The 27,711-nt window shown below is 42.5% G+C and overlaps 1 long non-coding RNA gene across 2 annotated transcripts in view; it reads right to left on the bottom strand.

The window, feature by feature from the left end:
* LOC103677465 overlaps positions 1 to 26,386 on the bottom strand; it is a 111,004-nt gene extending 84,618 nt beyond the window's left edge. For both annotated transcript variants that reach the window (XR_572410.2, XR_572411.2), the window contains exon 1: positions 26,167 to 26,386. This is a non-coding gene — a long non-coding RNA (uncharacterized LOC103677465). The remainder of the gene's footprint in view (positions 1 to 26,166) is intronic.
* Positions 26,387 to 27,711: the final 1,325 nt, after the last annotated feature.

The following is a 27,711-nucleotide window of genomic DNA, read 5'->3' as shown; positions in this document are numbered from 1 at the left end:
TCCTTACTGCTTCACTACTGTGAGCGTTAGATGAACGCAGAAGTAAATCACCACACAAATATAATTTGTTTTTACTATTATGACTACAGCACTTCCTTGACAGCCTTGGAGACTATATTCCAGAAAAAAACTTTGGAAGTCAGGATCAAGGTCTCCTAGAAAGTATGGAATGGGGGGCGCCTGGGTGGCTCAGTCCATTAGGCATCTACCTTCAGCTTGGGTCATGATCTCAGGGTCCTGGGATCGAGGCCCACGTTGGGCTCCCTGAACAGAGGGAAGGCTGCTTCTCCCTCTCCCTCTGCCCCTCTCCGTGCTCACGTATGCTCACTCTCTCTCTCTCTCAAATAAATAAATAAAATCTTTTTTTTAAAAAAGTGTGGGGTGGGGAGGAAAAATATAATTAAGAGGACACAGGAACAAAAAGTTCTAGAAGATGTTTGCTGCTAAAACAATTAATAGCTGTTATATTTGAATAATATTTTTAAAATACTAACTTGAAAAAATGTAACCCTTCTTCTGAATAATCTTCAGCTGGTCAAGAAGTACTGCTTTTGATTATGGTCTAGGGTAGAGTCACCAGATATACAGGACGCCCAGGGAAATTTGAATTTCAGATAAACAATGAATATTCTTTTAGTATAAGCATGCCCCTTGCAATATTTGAGACATACTTGTGCAAGCGATTATTCACTGTTTATCTGAAATTCAGATTTCCCTGGGTGTCCTGTATTTTTATATGCTAAATCTGGCAACCCTGGTCTAGGGAGGAAGTTTCTTTCACAAGTTTTATGTTATGCAAATTGAATCTTTTTCAAGTTTTCAAGTCAGCCCTCACTAGATTGAAATGTCGAGTGTTTTACTCTTACGTTCTCCTTTGTTCCATTTTCATAAATCTCAGTAAGATATACAACCTCCTGGACTTTTCACAAATACTATGTTGCTAGAGGCTTTTTACTCCTTGTATCTAGTTCTGTAGTATAGATTGAGTGTGTGTTATTTGTTTGTTTCATAAACATTCATAGAGTACTAAAGTTAAGATGATAAGAAAGAAGAGACCCATTCCTCCCCTCATGAAGACTAGGGTCTAGGGAAGGAGACAAATAGTAACCAATCATCACAACCCCACTGACCTGCTTACATAATTTTTGAGGGGGGAAGCAATAATTGTTTTTGTTCTCCCTAATTAAGGATCTTGATCTAAACCACCCATATTTATTTAAAGGTTATGGATTTTTAAATTGTACAGAAATAAAACAATGACATTAGAATCATAGTTGGCAAAACTCTGGCTGGCAAGAGATTTCTCTCCCCCAAACCATCTGCCTCACTTCTCTTGTTTTCACAGTTCTGATCCAGTTGCTGCCCTATCCCTTTTGACCCTTGGTTAATACTGGAGTCCTGATATACTTTTCCCTTCCATTAATTCCCTTTCCTGGCACTGACCAACACCCTTATTTTCTCATTATTGCATGAAAAGAGGATACCTATGGTTTTCTTCTCTAAGATAGCTTATAAACTGAGATCTTTTCAAATATTTTAATGCCCCTCCTATCTCACCAGCCTTCTGTCCCTTCCCCAATGACTAGCTTTCGTAGAGATGATTTTGTACCTTTAGCTCATTATTAGGATTTCCTTGCAACTCATCTCTTATTTCAAGAAACTTTCATTAGTTCTTACAGTGCCCATTCCAAGACAATCTTTGCATCTCCACCTGCATTTAAATTTGATAGACGTAAATATAGCAAGTTTGCAACTCACCAATCTCTCCATATTTCATGATCTTCTCCTAGCCCAAGTTTCTCAACCCTGGCACTACTGACATTTTGAGCGAGACAACTGTTCGTTTGGCATCTGTCCTCTGCACTGGCGGATGTTTAGCAACGTCTCTGGCCTCTACCCATAGAAGCCAGTAGCAGAACCCACTTGTGAGATATTCCCCAGTTGTGATAACCAAAAATATCTCCAGAAAAATCTCCGAAGTCCAGGGAGGGAAAAGGGGACAAAAACATTCCTGGTTGAGAACACTACGCCACCCCAAAGTCTCTATTTTTTTTTCACTTAAGGTTGGTTTTCTTCATATGAGTATATTATGGGGTGACCAGTTGTCCCAGTTTGCCTAAGCCTGGAGGGTTTCCCAGGAGACAGAACTTCAGTGTTGAAGTAGACAAAGTCCTGGACAGACCAGGACAAATTAGTCATCCTATTGGGTGACACAGTCTTTTTTTTTTTTTTTTTACATTTATTTATTTATTTATTTATTTATTTATTGGACAGAGAGAGAGACAGCAAGAGAGGGAACACAAGCAGGGGGAGTGTGAGAGGGAGAAGCAGGCTTCCCGCCGAGCAGGGAGCCCAATGTGGGGCTTAAGCCCAGGACCCTGGGATCATGACCTGAGCCAAGGGCAGACACTTAATGGCTGAGCCACCCAGGTGCCCCGACACAGTCTCGAATCCTTGTAAATCCACCAACACCTTTCCTTTATTTTGTCAGATAAATGTCATCTTGGCTAGGTATAGAATCCTTGTCTTAATATTACCTTCTCAGTAGCCTAAGCATATTACTGCCTCACTTTCTAACACAAAGGGGGATAGATAAAAAGTCTGAGTCTAGTCTGATTGTATTCCCTCTCATAGTAATTTATTCTTCCTAGCTGGAAACTTGAACGATTGTCTCTTTAAGCCATAGAGGTTAAAAATTTTACCAGAATATACCAAACATACACCTTTATCCTCACTCTCCCCTTCCATCAGTCTCTCCTGGAACTTATACAATTCTCTCAAACTGCAGATTTGTATGTTTCTTCTTCATGTATTCAATTATTGTGTCCCCTCCATCTCTATTTTTTCTTCTTCTGGAATTCCTTTAGTCCACATGACATGTCTTATAGATCTATATACTCCAGGTCTTTTATCTTTGTCCTTACTGTTTCCATCTCTTAGTAACTGTTTTGTTCTGTGTTTTAAGACATTTCCTCCACTCTTTGCTTCTCAACAATGACCATTTTCACCTTCAGTTTACCTACCAATTGTTTAATGTTAAACAACATCATGGGTTTTTCATTTCAAAAATCTTTTTGGTACTATTCTTAAATCTGCTCTAGGCTCCTATTTTCATTCAGGTTGGTGTCTGTCTTCTTTAGCAGTTCAGTTTCATTAGGAGCCAGGTTATTTATTTGTTCTCCCTTATTCCAGCCCCCAGGCCCCCTCGAGGGTGCTACTATTCTCCTTTGTGCGTTGGGGCTCAGGTTCAACTGTTGGGACTCCCTGGATGATGGAAGATGCTATCATACATTTTCATGTGGTCCAATGGTTTCTTGGTCCTTGGTAAGACAACAGGAAGATGCTTCTCTGCTCTCTGGCCTCCCCACACTCACCCATCCTCAAAAAAAAAGAAGGAACCCACCTGTTACAGACCAACAGTTTACCTTGGAGAGCAGGGAGAGGTGCCATGCATAGTTATTGAATCCAGCATCACTTTCCTCTCTGCTATTTATTTTACCTTCATTTATTCCTTCTCTAACAGTCTTCCTCTTTTTATGTAGATTTGAGTTTCTTCCCTATGTCATTTTCCTTTTCCCTGAAGAATGTCTTTAAGCATTTCTTTTTTTTTTAAGATTTTATTTATTTATTTGAGAGAGACACAGATAGCGAGAGAAAGCATGAGTGGGGAGGAGAGGGAGAAGCAGGCTCCCTGCTGAGCAGGGAGCCTGATGTGGGGCTCCCAGGACCCTGGGAACATGACCTAAGCCAAAAGCAGATGCTTAACTGAACCACCCAGCCACCCCTCTTTGAACGTTTTTTACAAGCGAGGTCTACTGGCGACAAATTTTCTCAATTTTTGATTATCTGAAGAAGTCTTTATTACTCCATCACTTTTGAAGGGTATCTCATTGGATACAGAATTCGAGGTTGATGGGTTTTTTTCTCTCAACATTTTAAATATTTCACTCTATTCTCACTTGCATAGCTTCTGAAAAGAAGTCTGCTATAATTCTTACCTTTGCTCCTCTACAATTAAGGTAGACTTATAGCACCTCACAACCTCAGGCTTCTTTGAAGATTTTCTCCTTGTCTTTGATTTTCTGCAGTTTGAATGTGATATGCCTAGGGGTTGCGTTTGGTATTCATCCTGCTTGGGGTTCTCTGAGCTTTCTGGACTCCATGGTTTGGTGTTGATCATTAATTTTAGGAAATTCTCAGTCATTATTGTTTTAAACATTTCTTCTACTCCTTCCTCTTTCTTCTGATATTTCTATTATGCATATATAACAACTTTTTTAATTGTCCCATAGTTCTTGCATATTCTCTTTTGACTTTTTCATTCTCTTTTTTCTTTGCATTTGTTTTGGAAGTTTCCATTGACATTCCTCCAAGCTTCCTGATTCTTTGTTCACTTGTATCCAGTGTATTGATGAGCCCATAAAAGGCAATCTTCATTTCTGTTAAATTATTATTATTATTATTATTATTAATTATTATTATTATTGTTAGCCTTCCTTTTGGTTCTTGGAGTTTCCATCTCTCTGATTATATTTTCCATTTGTTCTTGCATGCTGTCCCCTTTTTTAATTAGCACCCTTGGCCTATTAATCATAGTTGTTTTAAATTCCCAGTCTGATAATTCCAACATATCTGCCAAATCTGAGTCCAGTTCTGATGCTTGCTTTGTCTCTTCAAACTATGCTTTTTGTCTTTTAGTATGCCTTGTAATTTTTTGTTGAAAGTTAGGTGTGAATACTGGGGAAAAGAAACTTAGTACTGGTTTTCATGGAGGTTTCTGCTCATCGACTTCTGTCCAGCAAACTGTGATTCTCCGTATCTACTTATCTGTCTCCTACTTGAAGGCAGTGGTTTGTCCTATGACCACAATTCACTGATAGATCTAATAAGACTTGTTGATTTTTCATTTGTTTAGCTTTCTTCTTATCGTGAGGATGGCAGTAATGACTTTGAAGTTTTTTAATGCCACACTGGAAACCAGGAGTCCTCCCTTCTGTTTACACCAAAAACACTACCCTCTTTGCAGGCCAACATACAATTTATTTTATCTGCCTCACCTAGGCTCTTTCCACTAACTCCAGGCTCTTGCCAAGCACACAGAGAATAAGTCCTGAATCAACTTTCTCCAACAGAATCAGCCAGAGGTGGTGCTGTCCTTGTACCCTCCAGTCCAGCATCCTGCTGGCTTCAGGAGGGGGGCACACATTTGGGGGAAGCCTGGACACACTTAAGTTGCTGTCTTCTCCTAAGTCTTCTTAATCCACTTGCACCTGGTTAGCTGCCAAATCAAATGTAGATTCTGCCTCTTCTTTTATTTTTTCCTGCTGCCACCAGCCTGGCCCAGTTTCCCATTCCTTCTGCTCACTCTTCCTCACAGGGCATTTTACCAGCTTCTTCTCTACAGGTCTCTTCCCAAATCATCCCGGTTTAGTTTTCACTAACAGTGAAGCACAACTTGGATCATTTCACTGCCTCCTCAGAAATCGTCAGTGTCTTCCCACTGCTTTCTGGATTAAATACAACATGCCTAGTCCTGACATTTAGGACCGATCTGCATTTCTAATCTCAAATCTCATTGATCTCCTACAAGCAACTGACTCCCAGCCAAGCTAAAATTGTAGACATTTTCCCAACACCTGGGCATTTCCTATTTTGTGCCTTTGCCTTATCATTTCAGTTCTGCCACCTAAAATGCTTTCCCAGGTTGCCAAATTCTTACCCACTCTTCAAACCCTTCTCCTTTATAAATTCTTTTCCTCATTCTTATCACCAAAAGCTAACTCTTGCTCACTCTCTTTCTCTCTCTTTTGTGAGTCTCCAGGCCACTTTCAATTTCGGCATTGAACACTCTTTTCTATGACAGTATTATTGTCCTTTGGGCACCTGTCTCTTCTGTCTATGGTATTTCTAGTGCTTTGAGAACAGTCTGTGTTATAGTAATCTCCATATTCTTTTGCAACATCTAGCACAATGGTTTGCAAACAGTAGCTGCTTAACAAATATATCTTCAGTTTACTTAAAAGCATGTCATTTTAAGGTGGAAATCCATGACTTTCAGCACATTCATTACAGTTTTGATCTACCAAATAAAATAGATTATAGTATATCCTTAACACTCACAAGGGAGAGAAAGACTGGGGACCTGGATGAATCCCAAATACGACAAATCAGAAATGTTCATATATGCCCTTAATTCATCCTTCATTATGTTTTTCCCGATAGCTATGGGTTTACCCAACTCTCCACATGTTAAATACATTTTCTGCCTTTACTTAACTTTTTCTCTTACCTGATGACCATTTTACCCAAAGGAGCAGTTTTTCGTCACACCATGAATGCTACTATACATGTGCAGGGAGGACACAACCCAGGGAGAAATTGGTGGTCACCTAGCCTAGCAATATGTGCTGTTTGTTTTTATCTCCCCAAAATGACAAATTACTCTGTTATGGACTCTAAGCTGGTTTGCTTTGGTTTGGTTTGGTTTGGTTACAAATAGTGACCACCACAACTGTTAAACCCTTATTGTGAGGAAACTGCTATACTAAGAAGAATATTCAAATTATCTGCTACTTGCCATAGATATAATTTAGTTTCCAGCAAAAACAACTTTGGGTTTGGAATATTACCCCCCTGCTTCCACCTGATTCTCGCTCTCCCTCATTGGAAACCACACAGCTGCAATGATCATCAACATTCTAAGCCACTAGAATAAGATAGACTTTTTTTTTTTTCTTTTAAGATTGTATTTGTTTCTTTGAGAGAGAGAGAGAGAGCACAAGTAGGCAGAGTGGCAGGCAGAGGGAGAGGGAGAAGCAGACTCCCCGCTGAGCAGAGAGCCCGATGAGGGGCTCCATCCCAGGACCCTGGGGTCATGACCTGAGCCGAAGGCAGACACTTAACAGACTGAGCCACCCAGGAGCCCCTAAGAAAAACTTTTTCTGTTGACTTTTTTTTTTATTGAAGCAAAACACACACCACATAAATTTACCCTTAGTGACATTTAGTACATTCACAATGTTGTGCAACCCTCACCACTATCTCATCCCAGATCTATTGACCTTTTTTTTTTTTCTAATGGCTTTTTGCTAAAATAAATTTGGACCAATTTCTATAATGTAGGCAGATATTAATTTTGCAGAATTGGATATTTTAAATCCTTTAGACTTGCCAGCTTTTATCAATTGAACACATAAACAGCCCAAAAGAAAGAATCACTGTCTGGTCTCTTGGTCGGTCTGTATAGAAGCATTTTGAAAGTAATATGTACTTGAGATTCATTTGCCTTCGGACGATGAGGCAACGTGGTTTCTAGCTCCTGGCAGTATGCTCCTGGCACTGTAACAAACCTGGAGGAGGCACAGGAGACCCAAGACCTTGGCACATTTTCACCTAAGCCGAGTCACACCATTAAACCTCAGTTAGGAAATATCAATAACTTTTGAAAAGTGGATTGCAGTTTAGCGTATTACCAGCTGTCAGCGCCTCAGAAACTAAATTGAATGGCCAGGGAATTGAGATATGAAAAGTAAAGGGGAAAAATCACATGGGCCTCCTTTAATATCATTTTGTGACATGTCCCCCCACACTCACTCCACCACCGTTCCCCAACAACTGAATAAAATATAAATAGTAAAAACAGAGGTTTGGTTGTGTTTTTAAAGAAATAGGGACAGGGCGATTATAAAATTCCAGAAGTATAGAAGCTGATGTCTCAAAAACCACTACTCGTTCTACTCTTATATTTTATAATATAAACCAGATGTTTTGAGTTTTTCCAAATAACTTCTTTCAGAGAAATAATGCTTTGGTCTTTGGCATGTTTTTGATCTTAGGTAAATTACTCCTACCTATTTTTTTTCCTCAACCTTCACGAATGTTGTTTTCAGAAATGTCTCAAAGTAAATATCCCCTAACGGGGCTAATTTGATTTCACAACTATCCATTTTAACATTGAATATTTATCATATAATAGGGTAATGGTTTTGAAAAATTGGAATTTAATGAGAAAAATGCATTTATGTAAGCCCTTTGACCCAAAGATATCCAATTCTTTGGAGCATCATTAGGGAAACATTAATCCAACAGGGTTGGTTGGCAAATAGAGATAGGAGCAGTGGTCCAACATATATTAACAAAGCCCAAGGTCTCTATTATGGTGGATTTTGTCGGCTAACACCAAAAAAGAGAGAAGGAAAATTCGCGAATTCAAAAAGTGTCCCTTGAACTCGTTAGATTTGCTAGAGTAAACATTCAACCAGTTTCACAATGAATTACATTAAATCTTCCGAGGTTCACTCTGAATCTTATGGTTTGGGTGTATTCCAGGGTCATAGAAAACCAAACGGTAACACAAATGAAGATGGCCATAAAAGTAGATAAAAGTGAAGCTAGAAATTTCCACACTCCCTGACCAAAACGTCTCTGTCTCACCAGCCTGGCCCCTCGCCCTGGACTGATGGCCAAAACTGGCAGATAAATAAACACTCTAAGCTGCCAGGTGTCTTAGTCCAAATCAGTCCAATCTAAGGAATAAAGTAATCACTTGGGCCTCACCACGTCGCACAAGCGGGCAATTCTGCCGTGTGCGTGTCTTGGTCACACGGGCACGTTCACATAATCACATTGCCAGTTGCAAAATAAATTAACCCCTCTTCCCACAGCCTGTATCATTCTGCTTCTTTTGCCAGCCGCGCGCGCGCGCCCCTTAGCCAGGCAGCCGCAGCCGCCAGCAGGCTGGCCACGGAGACCGTCTTGGATGCCGTCTGGGGGTTAGCCCAGACAGCCGTTCTAAAGAAATCTTCAGATCAGCGCTCCCCCAGCTTCCTCCACCCCCCAACACCACTGGTTAGACAATAGGACAGCAGGGGCGGTCTGATCCCAAGTCGAGGCTCTCAGTCTAGCGCAAGAGCACAAACCCTACCCAAGCAGCGCACGCTCCCTTCCCGCCCACGTCCTGGCAACAAAGGGGCTCGGACCCGCGGGCCCCACGGCCATGGCTGGCACGCGGCCTCGGTGGTCTTAGGTCCACCCAGGCCAGTCCCGTGCTCCACCGGCAGTCCGGGGGAGAGGGGTGGCGTGCAGCGCGTTCACGGTGCTTCACCCAGAGCAGAGCATTTCCTTTCATTATGCTCTGCTTCAAGACCAAGGTCAAACCGTGGTCTGCGGCTGAAGGCTTTTGGGGTCTTCAATTTTATAAGCCTTGTGGACGGATGCAAAGGAGCCCAGGGAACGTGGAGTGCTATCGATTCTGAGTAAAGGAGACTATCTGGGGTCTAGGCTAAGAGCTGGCCCAAGTCTTGTAACACGTTTCGGTAAATATTTCAAGGAACAGCTATAAAGTATAAACCAGGAATGGAAGCCTCAGAACAAAGCATCACATTGGAGAAACACGGTCCATCTGCAATGGGCCCCTAATGGCCTGGCTGTGGCTTTCTGGGGGGGAAAGGGTAATAGAGGAAACCCACTATCGCCAAAAAATGAAAAATGGGCCTACATTTTGGTATAAGGCCTCTGGCCTTTTTCCAGTGGGACATATTAAAACCAATATCAGGGGTGGTACAGCGAGAGCTGCTGGAATGACTCATCCCCCTGACAGAGCCACCCAGACAGTTGGCCAGCTGCCCCGCTCCACCCCCTCTGATCTCACCACAACATGTAAGCATCTGGGACATCCATCATCCTCTCTGGGGCATGAATGAATGTTTCGGATGAAGATAATTTCGCAGGAATATATGTGTGTATTATCATGCAGATAAGACAATTATTTCATAATAGAAATGGAACCCAAACGGTCTTTGCCTGACTTCTGATCCTGCCAGCGTTGCAGAAGAGCTCGCTGATATGTTCGATAGGCAGGAAATGGAAGCACAGAAGGAGAGGGAGATTACCGGCGATTCTGCGCATTTGCCACCACGTGCTGGGATCTTAGGCCTTTCTTGTGGATATCTGATTTCACCGGGAAAAGGAAAGGCAAGCGGGAGACAAAGAGGTCCCCACCCAGCAAGCACACATTTTCCATACTATAGTATAACTGAAAAATAGAACAGAGTCATATAAATAAGGCAAAAGTGTATAAACAGACCAGGTGCTATAAAATGGTTTTAAAAAGAGAGGGAGAGAGAAAGAGAGAGGGAGAGAGGGGCGCCTGGGTGGCTCAGTTGGTTAAGCGTCTGACTCTTGACTGCAGCTCAAGTCTTCGTCTCAGAGTGGTGAATTCAAGCCCGGTGTTGGGCATGGAGACTATTCTAAAAAAATAATAATAATAACTAAAATTTTAAAGAGAGGGAAAGNNNAGAGAGAGAGAAGAAATAATTGAAAAAAGAAAGAAATTTGTAAAAATGACTTTTCATTATGATCACTTTGATTCTGATCAGAATACCTCCTCATTTCGTTTCATTTCATTTCATAGAGATAGGCATAGAGAAAAATGATTTTCTACTTTAGATTTAAACTCAGTAAGAGACAGACTCTGTATTCCTTGTTTAATTCCATAGCATCAAACTTAAAAAAAAAAAAAAAGATTTTATTTAGGGACGCCTGGGTGGCTCAGTTGGTTAAGCATCTGCCTTCGGCTCAGGTCCTGATCCCAGCATCCTGGGATCCAGCCCCGCATCAGGCTCCCTACTCAGCAGGGAGCTTGCTTCTCCCTCTCCCACTCCCCCTGCTTGTGTGCTCTCTCTCTGTGTCAAATAAAAAAAGATTTTATTTATTTATTTGAGAGAGGGAGGAGGCAAGTGTGAGTAGGGGAAGGGGCAGAGGGGGTGGGAGAGAATCTCAAGCAGCTCCCCACCAAGGGTGGAGCCCTATGAGGGGCTCCATCTCATGACCCTGAGATCATGACCTGAGCCAAAACCAGGAGTCAGATGCTTAACTGACTGAACCATCCAGGCGCCCAAACATCAAATTCTTAGTGGAAAAACTAATAATAATTGTTTTTCTGATCTAATTGGGCAAGAACTGGAAGATGTAGAGGAACAAGGAAGGATGTTAAATGAGGTATGTGAGAACAGGTGTATCTGAACTTGAATTGATTGAGCTGTAAAAAAATGGAGGGCAGGAGGCACCACAGCGCATGCCACTGAGTCCGCCATACTCCATTGGTAATCAGGTGGTACTGTGGGCCCAAGACAGCCTGGGTGGTTGTGCACAGAGGGCAACCAGTACCCAACCAATCATCCATAGTTGTGCACAATCATAAGTTAGGTGTTTGTAACTTGGAAAATACCTTTGCTTGCCTCAGACTTAGAATAGTTTCAATCACAGTTTAAGGTTAGGAGGATGTGACCAATATAAAAGGTATTTCATTTTAATTTGGATCTTTTTCATGCATTTATGGGATAGAACAGCCCTTCTAGCTCAGCTCTGGTCCTCCCCTTTAAACCTCCGCAGAGGTCACAGCGTTGTAACACTGGAGGGTGCTTATGAATTTTTATCCAGATAGACTTAGGGGTGCTTGACTGATCTGTCATAATTCTTTTGAATTTTTAGTCTTGTTTTGGATCAACTTATTACCCTTTCAGCTGTAGGAAAATGAATGGCCTCTGGGGAGAGTGATCCCCACACACCTCTTTCATTTGCCACTGACTACTGTACAAAAACAGCCACCTGCCACCGTCTGGCACCCATCCATCAACCGACCCCGTTCTCCATGAGCAGTCTGTGTGCCTTCCACTCCTTAAGACGTCTTGGGAGTCCTTCCCCACAACCTCGGCCGTCGATTATGTGTTGCCTTTGGAAGAGGTGTACGTAAAGACTACAGACGGCATGATCAGAGAAACTGTGCGAGCTCATTCGAACAGAAGGAAAAGGAAATAGAAACGCATTTTAGTTTTAAATTTTTTAAAGATGTAATTGTTTATTTGAGAGAGAGAGAAAGAGAGAGCAATCGTGTGTGAGGGGAGGAGAGGGAGAGAAAGAATCCCAGGCAGACTCTGTGCTGAGTGTAGAGCCCTACGCAGAACTCCATCTCATGACCCCGAGATCTTGACCTGAGCCAAAACCAAGAGTTCAACGCTTCACCAACTGAACCACCTTAGAAAAGTATTTTAAAAGGGAGGGAATGATTTATATTTCCAAGTGTACCCATCCCTGAGATTCTACAAGAACAAATAGTCCTCTAGAAACCTTCTCTGTTCAGCCAAACTGGGAGTGAATTTTTCTTTCTCTGAACTCCCACGGTATTTATTCATTTAACATTTGTTAAATACCTACTAAGTGCCAGGCATGTTTGCTTTTACAAACAACCCTGCAAGGTGATTAGTATTACCCACCCATTCCCACCCCTACCCTACACCATTATTTTAAAGATGGAAAAGTAGAGGCCAAACAAGCTAAGTAATTTGGTAATGAGCATGCTGTTAGCGAAGGAGAGTCCCGGCTCAAACACAAGTCAAAATCAGACCAAAGATCTCATGCTTTCTACAGTAAAAAAGGTAGCTGAGCGTTCTGTGTCACAGGTCTCATGGTCTAAGGGAAGAGAGAGAATTTATTTGTAGATTTTATTTTTAATGACAAGTCCCAAATTAGATTATTGGCTCATGAAAAGCAAACTCTATGGCAAATAATGCTTATCTTCTTAGGGACTATACAGCCATGTGCAGCAAACACTCAATGAGTGAGTGATGAATAGATCTGCGAATGGGGAAAGAATGAGTGAAACAATAAATGTATTCCATGAAGGATCACTGCCCACTTCTGTTTGTTAGTTTCTTCCCAAACATGGCTTATGATAAATGTTTTTAAAATATGGTTTGGGCGCCTAGGTGGCTCAGTCAGTTAAGCATCTGACTCTTGGTTTCAGCTCAGATCCTGATTTCAGGGTTGTGAGATCGAGCCCTGTTTCGGGCTCCATGCTGGGTTTGAAGCCTGATTAAGAATCCCTCAATCCCTCTGCCCATCCCCCATAAAATAAAATAAAATAAATAAAATAAAGTAAAATAAAATAAAATATTGCCATGGTTTTAGAAGTTATTAGAAAAAAACAGTGGAAGGAAATCTGAAAGTCTATATAAAACTACTAACAGTTCATACCACTGAATATGGTAATTTTCCACAAGCACGGAAATTAAATAAGCACAAGCAATATAAAAAAATAGATTGTAAAATGTTTTTCCGTGAGAAATTTAGAAACACAGGACATATATCTGACTCTGCCTGAACTTGACAACCATTTAACTAGCAAACGAACTAAAACTTACAAGAGTTGTATTTAGAAAATTCTACTTCAGAGATGAAGCCCAACAATATATAACTGTTCCTATTCCTTATCATAAATATAATAAATACAAAAATCAGATGAAAAGAATTCTCAGAGGAAGTGCTAAAAACTGCATGTATCAATATTATCAACAAATGATAGCCCAAGACCAAAAAACTGTATTAACGTCAATGAAAGAAAGCCTTATCATTTCATTTGTGATTTATTATTCCTTTTCATTGAGCTTGATTTTCCTAGAGATTTGAGATATTTGACCTAAAGACACTAGCCCACAGTTCTATTTGGAAGATAGTCTGTTCACTAGCAAACATATACTTATAATGCATAGTGTTATTTTATTTTATGTTATGATGTGAGCTGGGAAGTGTGATTTTATTTATTGCATGAGCACCATATTTAAAACTCCTTCAGTGCTACATACGGGAAGCAGCGAACGGACCCATTAGCTCTGTTTAAATCTCCATTCTAACACGAGAAACAAATAAACAAATCATAAAATGGGCAGAAGATATGAACAGACACTTTTCCAATGAAGACATACAAATGGCTAACAGACACATGAAAAAATGTTCAAAATCATTAGCCATCAAGGAAATTCAAATCAAAACCACACTAAGATACCACCTTACGCCAGTTAGAATGGCAAAAATTGACAAGGCAAGAAACAACAATTGTTGGAGAGGATGTGGAGAAAGGGGATCCCTCCTACATTGTTGGTGGGAATGCAAGTTGGTACAGCCACTCTGGAAAACTGTGTGGAGGTCCCTTAAAAAGTTAAAAATTGAGCTACCCTATGATCCAGCCATTGCACTACTGGGTATTTACCTCAAAGATACAGAGGTAGTGAAGAGAAGGGCCATATGCACCCCAATGTTCATAGTAGCATTGTCCACAATAGCTAAATCGTGGAAGGAGCCGAGATGCCCTTCAACAGATGACTGGATTAAGAAGTTGTGGTCCATATATACAATGGAATATTACTCAGCTATCAGAAAGAACAAATTCTCAACATTTGCTGCAACATGGACGGCACTGGAGGAGATAATGCTAAGTGAAATAAGTCAAGCAGAGAAAGACAATTATCATATGGTTTCTCTCATCTATGGAACATAAGAACTAGGAAGATCGGTAGGAGAGGAAAGGGATAAAGAAAGGGGGGATAATCAGAAGGGGGAATGAAGCATGAGAGACTATGGACTCTGAGAAATAAACCGAGGGCTTCAGAGGAGAGGGGGGTGGGGGAACGGGATAGGCCGGTGATGGGTAGTAAGGAGGGCACGTATTGCATGGTGCACTGGGTGTTATACGCAACTAATGAATCATCGAACTTTACATCAAACACCAGGGATGTACTGTATGGTGACTAACATAATATAATAAAAAAATATTTTTAAAAAAACGAGAACTGGGTCAAGGTCACAGAAAAAAATAAAAAAAATAATAAATCTCCATTCTAAACTTGAATACTCTGAATCAAGTTTTTACAAATTTGATTTGTCACAATTTTGAATGCATCTTTCTGGGTTTATCTCATTTTTAAAGTGAATTAGACAGCCTGATTATATTAAGTAAGGTTTGGTTTTTATCTACGTTTATAAAAAGAGCATTGCCAAACTAAATATTCAACCCAGAAGGATCACGAGAATATATAACCCCTGCAAATTAAAACAGATCTTTAAAACATCTTAAACCAAGAGAAATAGTAAAGGCACTTGAGAAAGTACTAAAGAAGTACTTCATTTTTAGAATTTTACATTTGAAACCTGAGTCTGGAATTTATCCCCATGGATGGGAGTTGAAGTTACAGAAGTAGGTAAGATTACCGAAGAAAGTCCTGAAGGAAGGAGTTGGACAAAGAATAAAAGCTCAGTGGAAATTTCTCCAACTGGGTGTCGAAGGCAGTGGGCAAAGCTGAAGAGACCAAAGGACAAGCCGGGGAAGTTGGAGGTGAGTTGGGTGGTGCAGTCAGTGGAACGGGCAGTGAGGGGCACGAGTCAGTCTGGACGCTGGAGTTTAGTAGGCTAGAGAAAAGGCGGCACCGTTTGCTGGCATCTGAGCAACCAGCCCAACGCCTGCCCACCACTGACGCATCTCCCACGATACATTTACGTGTCTTCGTCCGGGCTCTTTCCACAGGCTGAAAGAGGTTATATGAAGTTAAATACAAAAACTGACAACATAGAAATCATACCCTCTAAATTCTTAAAGATGTGTCAGCTTACCTTGAGAAGATGTTTTATAAAATACATAGGAAAATGCACCAATAATAAGCAACTTCATATATACCCATATCCATAGCTATGAAAATCCAAAGCTATGAAATCCATTCTTTGACCAGAACTAAACTCAAGAAAGTGGCACAAAGATATGTGAGCAGTCAAGGGGCAGGTGAAATTCAGTGTGTATGCTGTACTGTATACTATATTATGGTAAATACCGTCTCCCAAAAGGATCCATGTTCTAATCCCTGGAATCTGTGAATGCTACCTTATATGACAAAGGACTTTGCAGATGTGATTAAATTAAGGATCTGGAAATGGGGAGATTATCCTGTATTGTCTGGTAGACCCTAAATGTAATCACAAGCGTCATTATGAGAGACACAAGGAAGATTTGAGTAATGAGGAGAGGAGGAAGGAAGGGATGTGATCCTGGAAACAGGGGGGTTGAGGGTGAGGTGTGGAAGGAATCAAAGAAACAGATTCTCCTATAGAGCCTCCAGAGGAAACCAGCCCTGTGGACACCTTGATGTTAGCCCAATAAAACTGTTTCCAGGCTTCTGGCTTCCAGACCTGTAAGAAGATAGATTTGTGTGAGTTTAAGTCACGGTGTTTGTGATCGTTTGTTAGAAACAAATGCAGACACTTTTTTGGAAAAATATTCACCTTTATAGCACAACATGCCGTTGTATGTTTTTCTCTAGAAAAACCCGTGCAAACATGCGAGCCTCTGTAACGGGTGTTCCTTGAGAGGAAGCCTTTCTCTTTTTTGGGCCACCTCCTCTGCAAAGAGCTGGGCTTGGCGCGTCTGTGTAATGAGCATCTGGTCCCAGGTCAGCAGAAGGATCGGGTTCCGTGGGTGGGTGAGGACAGGAAAGTGGAAGGGAGAGCTGATGACACTGGGTGAAAAAGAGGGGGTGGGGACGCTGCCGGGCACAGATCAAAGCAGGAGGGCCCCAGCCCCACTTTTTGTTTGGGGCTCAGAAAGATTCCTTCAGGACCCAACTTGAGGAGCATGTCCTAAGGTCAGCAAGTATTGTGGTGGAAGATAAGAAAAGAACCAGAAATTTCTCAAGTCTCAAAGACTTGAGAAAATGTGCTGCTTCGTCTTCAAATGTCATCAAAATGCTTGTTGTCCTCAGGAATCATCTCGATGATAAAACAAAGAGAATAACTTTCGGAAAACCACAATCTGATTTTTGGAGTAATGCCTACAGCCCAGTAAGCAAGCCTCCACAATGACCTGCTAAGCGCTAGAAGGCCTGGAGGACGACACTGAACTGCTAAGGGTCACGTACACAATACACTGTGTGTGTTACAATCATGCCGGATAAAGAATGCACGAGAACTCTGTGAGGGGATTAAACCACCCACAGCAGCTTAGAGAGCTAGGAGAGGAAGTGGTGGGCAGTGCCCAGAACCAGAGCATTCAAGGGCAGGCAGAACAAGAGACACCCGGGGTTGCAGGGGGAGGGAGTGGAAGGAACCATTAGAGAGCCAGGAGGGAAAAGAGGAACATGGTGGGAAGTCCGAAGGCAAACAGGATCGACGCTACCGAAAGCAGAAGGTAAGGACAGAACAAATGAGAGCAGCAATGAGGGAGTCACAAGAACCTAATTTCCAAGGGGTACTGGGAGCAGAGCCAAGGAGCAGGGGGCGGGAGGGAGTGAGAAGCAAGCTGGGAGACAAGAAAGGAGGTGCCTGACAAGGTGGTGAGGAGCAGAGGGAAGACCAGTCCCCGTGACTGAGTCAAGATGTCTCACACCCCCTGGGCCTTATGTGTTGTAAGATGCACCCCGAGAAATGTATCACTATGTGTAAACACTCCCCTATGCAAATGATTTACTTTCAGAGCGAAGCAGGAAGGAAGGGATGGAAAAATTAGAGACGATTAGGTATCACTCTTAATTATCTACATTCTGAGATGATTTCTGGAAATAGTGAAAAGCGGGGGAGTTGGAGCCAGTGCAGGGGGAATTGTCCATGACCCTCATTTTAAAAGAATCCTTCTGACTGCACTTTGCAAGAGGGAAAATGGAAATGCAAGACGGTTAGGAGGCTGTCGCAGTAATTGTCAGGAAAGTGATGAGAAGGAGCCTATTCGTGGGCAGAGGGGGCATGGGGGAAAACGAAGGAGGGATTTACAGAGACTCCTCAGAGGGGCTGTGGTGAGAAATAGAAGGGGAGCACCAAGGGCAGAAGGAGGCAGACTCTGGGGGGGGGGGGCGGGGGGGCTTGGCCGCTCTCCGAGGAGCCCCTCCTACCTTTCCCTGCTGGAGGGCAGGCTCAGCGGAGGCCAGATTGGGGAGAGGTAAGTTGTACGTAGAAAGTAGGAAGTGACAGAAAGCACCCGGATGACCTCAGTTTTCTCAATGAGTCATGAGGTGAGGCTGTCTGCTGAGAGTGAGGGGGCAGGAGTTAAGAGGAGTGCTGAGGGCTATAAATAGTCTTCTGACTGATGAGCGCTGAGGAGTGAGAGTGTGAGCCTTGTCTGAATGCCTTAGAAGCCTGATGAAGCCGCTCGCTGGGTACCAGGCACCTGCTCTGTGTCCACTGCTGGTGAGGCCAGCTCCCACAAAGAGCCGAGAGACAGGTGCACTTCATATGCCTAACTGCCAGAGCTGGGCACCCACGGAAGTCTCAGCCACAGTTAAAATAGGATGAAGGCCTCAAAGAACCTATTGATTCCAAAGCATTAGCTCTCTAAAAACTGGTTTGGATTTTAGTTGTGGATTTTTTGTTTGTGTTTTCAAAACCTACGGCTTGTATATATATATATATATACACATACACATGTATAGAATGAATAGTTACCATAATACACACACGTATATGCACACATAAATAACGATAGCCACCAGGGGTGCCCGGGTGGCTCAGTCAGTTAAGCTTCTGCCTTGGGCTCAGGTCATGATCTCAAAGTCCTGGGATCCAGCCCTGTGTCAGACTTCCTGCTCAGCAGGGAGTCTACTTCTCCCTCTCCCTCTGCCCTTCCCCCTTGACTTGTGCTCTCTAAATAAATAAAATCTTTTTAAAAATTAATGATAGCAACCATTCATTCAATATATACTTGCTGAACACGTTCTATGTGCCGAGAACTATGCTAGACACTGGAGAGACAGTAATGAGCAAAAACAAGATGTCTACCATTATAGAATGAACAGCCTGATGGATAACACAAGGAGGCATTCAAACTGATGTAAAAGTATAATGTGGGGGCACCCGGGTGGCTCAATTGGTTAAGCGTCTGCCTTCTGCTCATGTCATGATCCCAGGGTCCTGCCCCATGCCAGGCTCTCTGCTCAGCAGGGCGCCTGCTTCTCCCTCTCCCTCTGCCTGCCACTCCCCCTGCTTGTTCTCTCTCTCTGTCAAATAAACAAAATCTTTTTTTAAAAAGTATAATGTGATTAGTGCTGTGAAGAGCTACACACAGTGCAGTGAGAAGGTATAATCAACACAGGTCAGGGGTTGAGGGCAAACTGATTCTATCCTGCCTTAGGTCATAGATGGACATGTCCATGTTCTTCTCCCTAACTACATTATGATTCCTTTAAAGTGTGGATCACTGCCTACTCTTTTCTATTTATGGAACCTGACACATGACCATGCACACAGCAGGTGCTCAATGTGTGTTTAATGGCTGATCTGATGCCATGGGATGTTCATCAGCAATGTTGGTGGCCTTCCTTTCACAGGAAAACTACATACGGGCATCTTAGTAATAATGGAACAGCCCCAACATCTTGCAGATTTGGCAGGAACTCACTCACATGCCACTTACAGACTCTCTCATCCCTAAAATGTAGAGTGTCATTGACATTTTTCCTTTTAAAAGAGCACAAATCACAGTGTTCTTTGCAGTAATGTACACTGAGGATCTATATACTTGTTCCTCCTTAGTTTTCAAGGCAGCTCCCATTGACTGACACAGGTTATAGGGGAAATGGGGAAGAATTGTTTAATAGGTACAGAATTTCTGTCTGGGCTGATGCAAATTTTCTGGAAATGGGTATTACAGACAATTGCACAACATGTGATGTACTTACTGCCACTGACTATACAATTAAAATTGTTAAAATGGTAAATTTCATGTTGTGTATATTTTACACAATTAAAAAAATCCAAAAATAATTCAAGCTTGGGAATTGTAAAAATTGAAAAATATACTGGTTATGAATAAGTGTCACCTATTTCTTAAAGCCTTTCAGTGGTTCCCCATGTTTTTCTGATTAAAGCCCTCTCACTACATCGAGGCTCCTCATGGACTGGGTCTTGGTCCTCCCCTGTTCATTCTTGAACTCTATGTTCCAGACAGGCTGAAGAGCTTGCAATGCTCCCATCATGCATTTCTTTTAGATGCCTCGGTGCTTTATTTGCACATTCCAATCTCTGGGATGCTATCCTCAGCCCTAACCTGCCAGCTGGAAAGAACCTTCTCATGTACCTGAGCCTAGCCTCCTCTCCAAAACTTGTACCAATACCCATTTCAAATCCTCCCCACCCTCATAAGGAAATGATTGCTCTCTCTCTCTCTCTCTCTCTCTCTCACACACACACACACACACATCCTCACTTGCCCCAGTGTAGATCGTTATCATGGCAAATATAACATTTAATGCTGCAGTTCATTTATAGGTCTGTCTTCTGTACTATACCATGGAGCTCAGGGGCAAAACCTTTGTTTTACTTATGTAGCATGATGTTAAGACCTCTGGCTCGAACTGTGTAACCTGGGAAAAGATATTTAACATCTTCCAGGTCAGTCTCATCTTCCATACAATGGGAATAATAATAGTCTCTGTGTCCTAGAGCAGTTATGAGGAGTACATGAAATAATGTGCATGAAGTGCTCAGAAAGGGTCTGATACACAATCAAGTGTTTGAAGAGAGGAAGTACATAAGCAGTAACAGTTGTTCAGTGTTTTAAAGGTTGAACATTTAAGGTCAAAAGTTGACAAGAAAAATAAAAATCCTAATCCCAAATGTTTATTTAGAAAGATGCATGAAGAAGTTGAGTGACTGGAAGAAAGAGCAACATCAAGAACTTCTTTTGGTGTGTGTGTGTCATTGTGTAGGCAAAATACTTCCCAGGGCTTCCCAGGTTCAACTTTCTGCCATAAACTCTTCCACTCTCTTCAGAGCCAGCCTAATCAGGCTACAGAGGTCCTTATAATTAAAATATCATAGTCATCATAGGAAACAAAAACAAAAATTCAAGGAAACCAGTCAGAAAGGTTTATTGCAAGAGGCTTCAATACCAAATCAGTGGAAGATCCTCATTCTTTAAAGAATGTAAGATGGTCCTGCTATAGACACTTTTGAGTACATTTTCTGTACTGACCCACTTACAGCAAAATTTTGGCAAACTAGCCTCACTGCTGGAAGTTAAATCAGAAAGTAACCCTTTCTAAGTCAGCCTGGCTTTGGATGTGGATTCTTATTTTACATGAATAGATGCTTGCTATTTTCAAGGTGTGCTGCTGGCTCGTGCAGTGAAGACAAACATTATGTGACACATACACATCATCTCTTACCAGGCAAAACTCACTGTAGTGGTCATTGCCTGAGTCCTCCTGTCCATACATGATTCTCACGCAGTCCCGTTAAACCTGACTCCAAACCCAGCCTCAGGGGTGGAGCTCGTGACCCAGGCCTGAGCCTTCAGCTTGTCTTATTTCCTTGTCCACTGATGTTCATGGATCACATGGCCCTAGTCAGAGCCAAATGAGATGCAATGACATTTTCCCTGAGTCTTCTGGGAAAGAGACTCTCACTCATAACCTCTGATCTAAAACATAGGAGAATGAATGAGGCTAACAGGGACCTTTCTGGTACCCATAAAACTTAAAGCTGAAGTCAACATAAAGAAAGCCAGAACAAAGAAATAGATATTAAAAAAATAAGCAGGTGCTACTGATATGCTTGAGCACCAAATAGAGTTGTACGTGAGGTTAGCTCTTTCAGCTTCTGAATCAGTAAACTCCCTTTTTGACTAAGCTAGTTTGGGTTGGGTTTTTCTGTAACTGCAACTAAATAACCCCACCTGGCATTCATCAAAGCCACTCTTTCCAAACAGGAGCTCCATACTGTGATTCCCTAAAAAAGATAACTGGTTTCTCTAGAGGACTCATATATGAATGAATCAGGGTATATTCAAGAGAGTAAGTGTCTGGGTAAGAAAATCTCTCCTTTGGGGATGCCTGTGGTTCACATTTCTGTGTGGGCCAGGAAACTCCTATAAATTTCACCTGTTGACACATTTTCTTTGCAAGCATTTTGCTATTTCAGGGGGAGGAGCCGGAAACAGAGGTGGAGAAGGGAAGGCGTGAGGCAAAATATGAATGATTATGCAGGAAGCAATATAGCTGATGGCCTTTCAGCAAAGGGCTGGCATGTGGGTACATGCGGTGTGAATTCACAGTGGAGGAACTAATCAGGCAACGTTATCTGATCTGGAACAACAAGAAAAAGAAAGAGTCTCTTTCCTTTTCCCCCGATTTGATATGTCTGAAAGCCTTTACCAAGGTAACAGGCTGGTAATGAAAGTATCCAACCAGACACTTTGACTTTGGATTGTTCTAAAGTGGGGACCTGGGATCTGTGTTGTTTTCCAGGGACCATTTGTCATATCATTTTCAGAACGAAGCTGGATTTTGGTTCTATAAAAACAGGGCAGGTTCTGGATTGAAAACAAGAGTCAAACATGCTGATGCTTGAAGATAAAGAACTACAGAGTTGCACAAATTCTTCTGAGTAATAGAGGCTGGTCTCAAGCCTGAGGCCGAAGAGGCTGTGGGAGCAGAACCAGAGTCTGTGAGGTTATTTCTTCCATGAAAAGATAAAAGCCCAAAGCAATAATCTGAGTAATCTAAGTCCAAAGCTGCTCCCATGGAAAGCAGCAGAGCTTGCAGGAAGGGGCTTAGACCTTTGGTAGCAGGACTGGTTACATAACTTGCTTCCATCCCTAATTGGCTCTGTGGCCATAGATAAGTTAATTTTCCTTTCTGAATCTGTTTCCTTGTGTGTGAACTTCAGTTAGGTTCTCGAAAGAAGTAAATTCATTGAATTACATCAAGAGTCCATGGCCCATAAAAACTCAGATAAATGACAATGGCCCAACTTCACTGAACCTGGGGAGACTTACCCTGAGGGTAGGGCTGAAGGTATCTAGACATGCAGACCTTGTTCTTAGTTGGCAGGCAGAGGGGCCAAAGTTCAGTTTCATCTTAATGTGATTTTTTTTTGCGGAGTATCAACAGAAAAACACCAACTTGAAGCCAAATTTCTGCATTTCTGTAGATTCTTCAAAGCTCAGCAAAATTTTGTCCCTAAGTCACTGAACAACCAACTCTATAACTTCAAACTGGGTAGGCAGAAACTTAAACGATTTTTATTGGACCATCTATTTCTCCAGGGCAAGAAGTGAGTCTTCTTCCTCTCTTTAGGCAAGATGTATAGCACAGTGCCTTATTGATTGCTCAAGGAATTTTATTCTCTTGTCTAGAAAAATGAATTCATCCTTAGGACAACCAAACTGAACTTCTGTTGGAATGTGCTCAAAGTGAGAAGGGAGGAAGGAGTAACTTTCTTGGTATATCAGTTAAGGTAAGGTTAAGCTGCTGAGGGGTAACAAAGAGACCCCAAAATTCAGTGGCTTAAAAGAAAACAGAAATGTATTTCTCTACCTTACAACAGGTCAGAGGTGAATAAACCTGCTACACAAGGTCATTCTGAAACCCCCAGGGCACGGTCCTCACCAGCATGATCAAAGCTGGATCATTGGCTTGAGAACATAAAAAAGAGCCTGGAGAGGGACGCCTGGGTGGCACAGTCGTTAAGCGTCTGCCTTCAGCTCAGGGCATGATCCCGGCATTCCAGGATCGAGTCCCGCATCGGGCTCCTCTGCTGGGAGCCTGCTCCTTCCCCTCCCACTCCCCTGCTGCGTTCCCTCTCTCGCTGGCTGTCTCCCTGTCAAAATAAATTTTAAAAAAAAAATCTTTCTCTCTGCTCTCCACTTCAATTAAAAAAAAAAAAAAGAGCCTGGAGAAACACACACACACTGTTTTAAGGACTGAATCCAGAAATAGCACACTTTACTTCCACTCATGTTCCATGAGCAAGAACTCAAGTCATATTACCCAGCAACAAGAGAGGCTGTAGAAGGAATGCACATTTGTTAAGAGGATTAAAGATGAGCCACATGGTATTTGCAAGGCATATAGTTGATAAAGGTCTTGCATAAGAAGATATAAAGAACTATCAATACTCAATAATTAGAGAACTAACAACTTAGAAACAATGAACGAAGGATTTGAACAGCCACGAAAGAACATAAACAGATGGCAAATGAGCACATAAAAACATGCTCAACATCAGGAGTCATCAAGGACATACAAGATACCACAACACATCTATTAGAATGCCTGAAGTTACAAAGATAGATTCTATCGGTTTTTGGGGAAGACGTAGAAGAACTAGAACCCTCATACATTGCTAGTGTACCAATCAAAATGGTACCACCAAACGGAAACAGTTTGCCAGGGACTTAAAAAATTAGATGTATACCTACTGTATGACTCAGTCTTTCTGTCCCCAGATATTTACCTGACCAAAAAAAAAAAGGGCATATGTTCCTACTCAGACTCATACATAAATATTCATTGCAGCTTTATTGATAATCTCCAAAACCTGGGAACAACCAAATGCGCATCAAAATTTGGAACAGATAAACAAACGTTATAATATCCATCTGTTGAAAGATAACTCAGCAATAAGAAGGAATGAGCTCTGGACATACACCAACAGCATGGATGAATCTCAAAATAAGAGTGAAGAAAGATCACACACACACACACAAAAGGAAGGTGTATGCAGTATAATCCCACTTATATAAAATCCTAGAAAATGAAACGAATGTACTGTACTAAAAAGAAGATCAATGCTTGTCTGGGGAAGAGGAAGTAAGGAAGAAAGGGACAGAGATGGGGAGAACTACAAAGAGTAACAAAGAAACGTTATGGAGTGATGGCTGTATTCTATATCTTGACTGTGATGATGTTTTCATGGGTGTAGAACATTTCACTTCTTAAATGTGTACAGTTTTTAAATGTGCAGTTTATTGTATGTCAAGTCTACCTCAATTTAAAAAGTATATGCCCCTGGGGAGCCTGGGTGGCCAGTGGGTTTTGGCTCAAGTCGTGATCTCAGGGTTGTGAAATCAGGCCCACATCAGGCTCCATTCTCAGCATGGAGTCTGCTTGGGATTCTCTCTCCCTCTATCTCTGCCCTTTTCCCCGACCCCCTACCACTCTTTCTCAAATAAAGAAATATTTTTTTAAAGTACACGCCCTTTATTTTTAAGGATAATTAGACAAACAGAATTTAGTGGTCAATCATAAGTATCCTCCACATACAGTTTCTTTGTGTTACGTTGACATTAAATTCTGGGAGATGCTGGACCAGAGGAAGGGAGACTATGAAAGGAAGATTCCCGTTGAGAAATAAGACTTCAGAGAATGAGCTACAGTTCTAGCCCCAGCTTCTGGCTTCTGCGCTTCTCAAGCACCAGCCAAGTTTCCATCTCTGGTCCCGATTCCACACAGTGAACATACCCCATCTGCACCAATCCCGGTAAAATCCCCACCCACTACCAATCCACAGCACCTGGGACTTTGCACCCCAGTCTCAGCCCTGCCTTCCAGACCACACCTTGCCCTTAAGCCCTGCCAGCTCTTCAGTTCAGTCCACTGGCCAAGTTTCTAGCTAGGTCAATGCTGACCTGGCCCACTGGGTCATTTCACTTTCCCAGACCTTCCCAACAGAGTGAGAGAAGCTCTCGCATGTGCACCACACTGAAAACTTGCTGAAGACATTTCCCCAGAAATTTAGGTAGCATCAATGGGACTTTCTCTCAAAACACCCTTTCCAAAGACACGTTCCAGTCTAATCCCTTTGGCAGTGGCATGCTCCTTGCCAACAGCACTGCACATTCATTTGGGCGACACTCTGAAATCTTCTTATGTGAAAGGCTGAAATATATAAAGGCATCATAAAGGAATTCTAGAGGGCTTGGGCAGGATTATTCTAAGAATTTTATCCATCCACTTCAAGAAATTTCTTCTGTTGATCTTTAGGATTACTACCGAAACAGCCAAGGCTTTCCCTGATTTATCCCAGAATATCATCCTTGTCGGTCGTGCAGTCGTGCAGTAGTCTTGCCAATGCAAAGGGTTGTTGTTGTTTTTTTTTTTTTTCCTCTGACTGGCTCAAAGTGGAATACCAGAACTAAGTTAGAAATAAGCCTGATAAGAATGAGAAGATTTAAGGATTATAATTGGTTCTCATAGACTCCGTTCAGGAGAGCTGGGGGAAGTGACTCTCATCTTCCAACATGTCCTCAGGCATAGCCTGAGCCCACAGTATACAAACATCCTCCATTTAGAGGCGAGACTTCTCTTGGAAGGAGGGAGGGAGAGAGAGAGAGAGAGAGAGAGAGAGAGAGTGTGTGTGTGTGTGTGTGTGTCCGTGTCTGTGTCTGTGTATCTGTGTCAAGTATGCTCGGGTTAGCTGAGCTTGATCCATGGGAACTGTGCTAACTGGAATAGAGAGACACTGATGAATCAAGGGAATATGTGAGAGAGGGGACAAAGCATAGAAAATGCCAGAGGTTAGCTAAATTGAATTCTGGGACAATGAGATCGGGGCTATCCTGTTGCCCGAAAGCCTTACCTCTTGGGTTCCCGAAGCAGAATTTGCAAAAACAGACTGCAGCGAAGCCTTTTCTCCAGCCAGAATTCTTAGTAGGCAGTCATGTGGGGGTAATTGCTCCTTTGTCTGGTTCCCACTCCCTCCTCACGCTCAGCCCCTCTGACTTCTGCCTGACTGGAGAGAACTATTGCTGCAGTTGGAGCCTGGTAAAGTCAGTGGGGTCGGGGAGAGGGAGCCTTACTTAAGAGGCACTGCCACTCTGACAAAGGCCTGGATGTCTTACCTTTCCCTGTGTGGAAAAAGGCAGGAAGGAAACTGGGAGTGGCTGATGTCTCGCTGATGTCAGGCCCTGTGCTGGGTGATTTCTCCTTCAATATCTAACTTAACTCTTACGATGCCCCCAGGAGATGGGACTTCTCAACCCCATTTCCACAGAATAAGGGGCCACGGAGAATAATTTACAGAATATTAAGCCTTAGAAAGGTTAAACAAGTTGCACTAACTTCACGGCTACTCTGTGGTGGGCTGGGGCGTTGCTTGCACAACTGTCCGGGTGTGGGAGCTGACTCACCCGTGGTAGGGGACCTAAACCTACTGAGCAAGGTCCAGTGTCCTTGGGAACATTCACCCAGGGATGAATGCTATCCAGGTCTTCTAGAAAGACAGGGAGGGAGAGATCTTGATTCTGTCTCAGGCCACCAGGATATTTTGGTGTGGAGCCTCTCATTTTCAAATGATTTACAAGAGAACAAGATCAAGTCAACTTCTTTTGCTATAGACTCTTTTTTCTTTTTTTTTCATTTTTTGAGAGGTTATTGTAGACCAAGATTTTAAGATGTTTCATTCCAGTCCAGAAGATAATGAAATAAAAATAGAAAAGCAGAACTGAGTAGCAAATAAAGGAAATTAATTTAATAACAGATTTGGCTTGGTCTCTCGGGGCCTGCCCCAACGAGTATTCCCAAATACTTTCGGAGTGAGAGAACAGCCACAGGAGGCAGAAACTATTATATGTGTATTCAACACTGGCACACAGCTAAACTACACTTCCCAGACTCCCTTGCAATGGGGGGGGGTGGCCAAGGTCCAGCATCAGTCCTGCTCTGGTCAGTGGAAAATGAGCAGAACTGATATGCGTCAATCCCAGGTCATAAAACCACGTGCAATCGCGCATGCGCTGTTCTCTTCCCAGCTGGCTGGAAGAGTCAACTCTGGGGACCGTCTAGGGAGCCACGAGATGGAAGGAGCTTAGGCCCTTGACTCACATTGTGCAGGAGAGCTGCCCGACCAGAAGTATCAGCCCAGGACTGTTACATATCAAGATAGAAACTTCTAGTATACAAAGCTGCTAAGGTGTGGGGATTTTGCCAGGATAGCAGGTAGCACTTCCTTAGCTAATGCACCCGAACCCTGGTTCTGCTTACCTTCCCAGAGATCATGATGTGACCCCCCAAAGCACTAGAGCCCCGAGAATGAGAAGTACACTCCCGGGCGGGGGGCGGGGGGGGGCAGCCCTCTCTACCTCTGAGCCTCCAGGCTTTTCCTTACCTGCAACTTGCATCCCAC

The sequence above is a fragment of the Ursus maritimus genome, unplaced genomic scaffold, assembly GCF_017311325.1.
Source record: "Ursus maritimus isolate PB19 unplaced genomic scaffold, ASM1731132v1 scaffold_9, whole genome shotgun sequence".
Lineage (NCBI taxonomy): Eukaryota > Metazoa > Chordata > Mammalia > Carnivora > Ursidae > Ursus > Ursus maritimus.
This window is presented reverse-complemented; position numbering and strand designations above follow the sequence as displayed.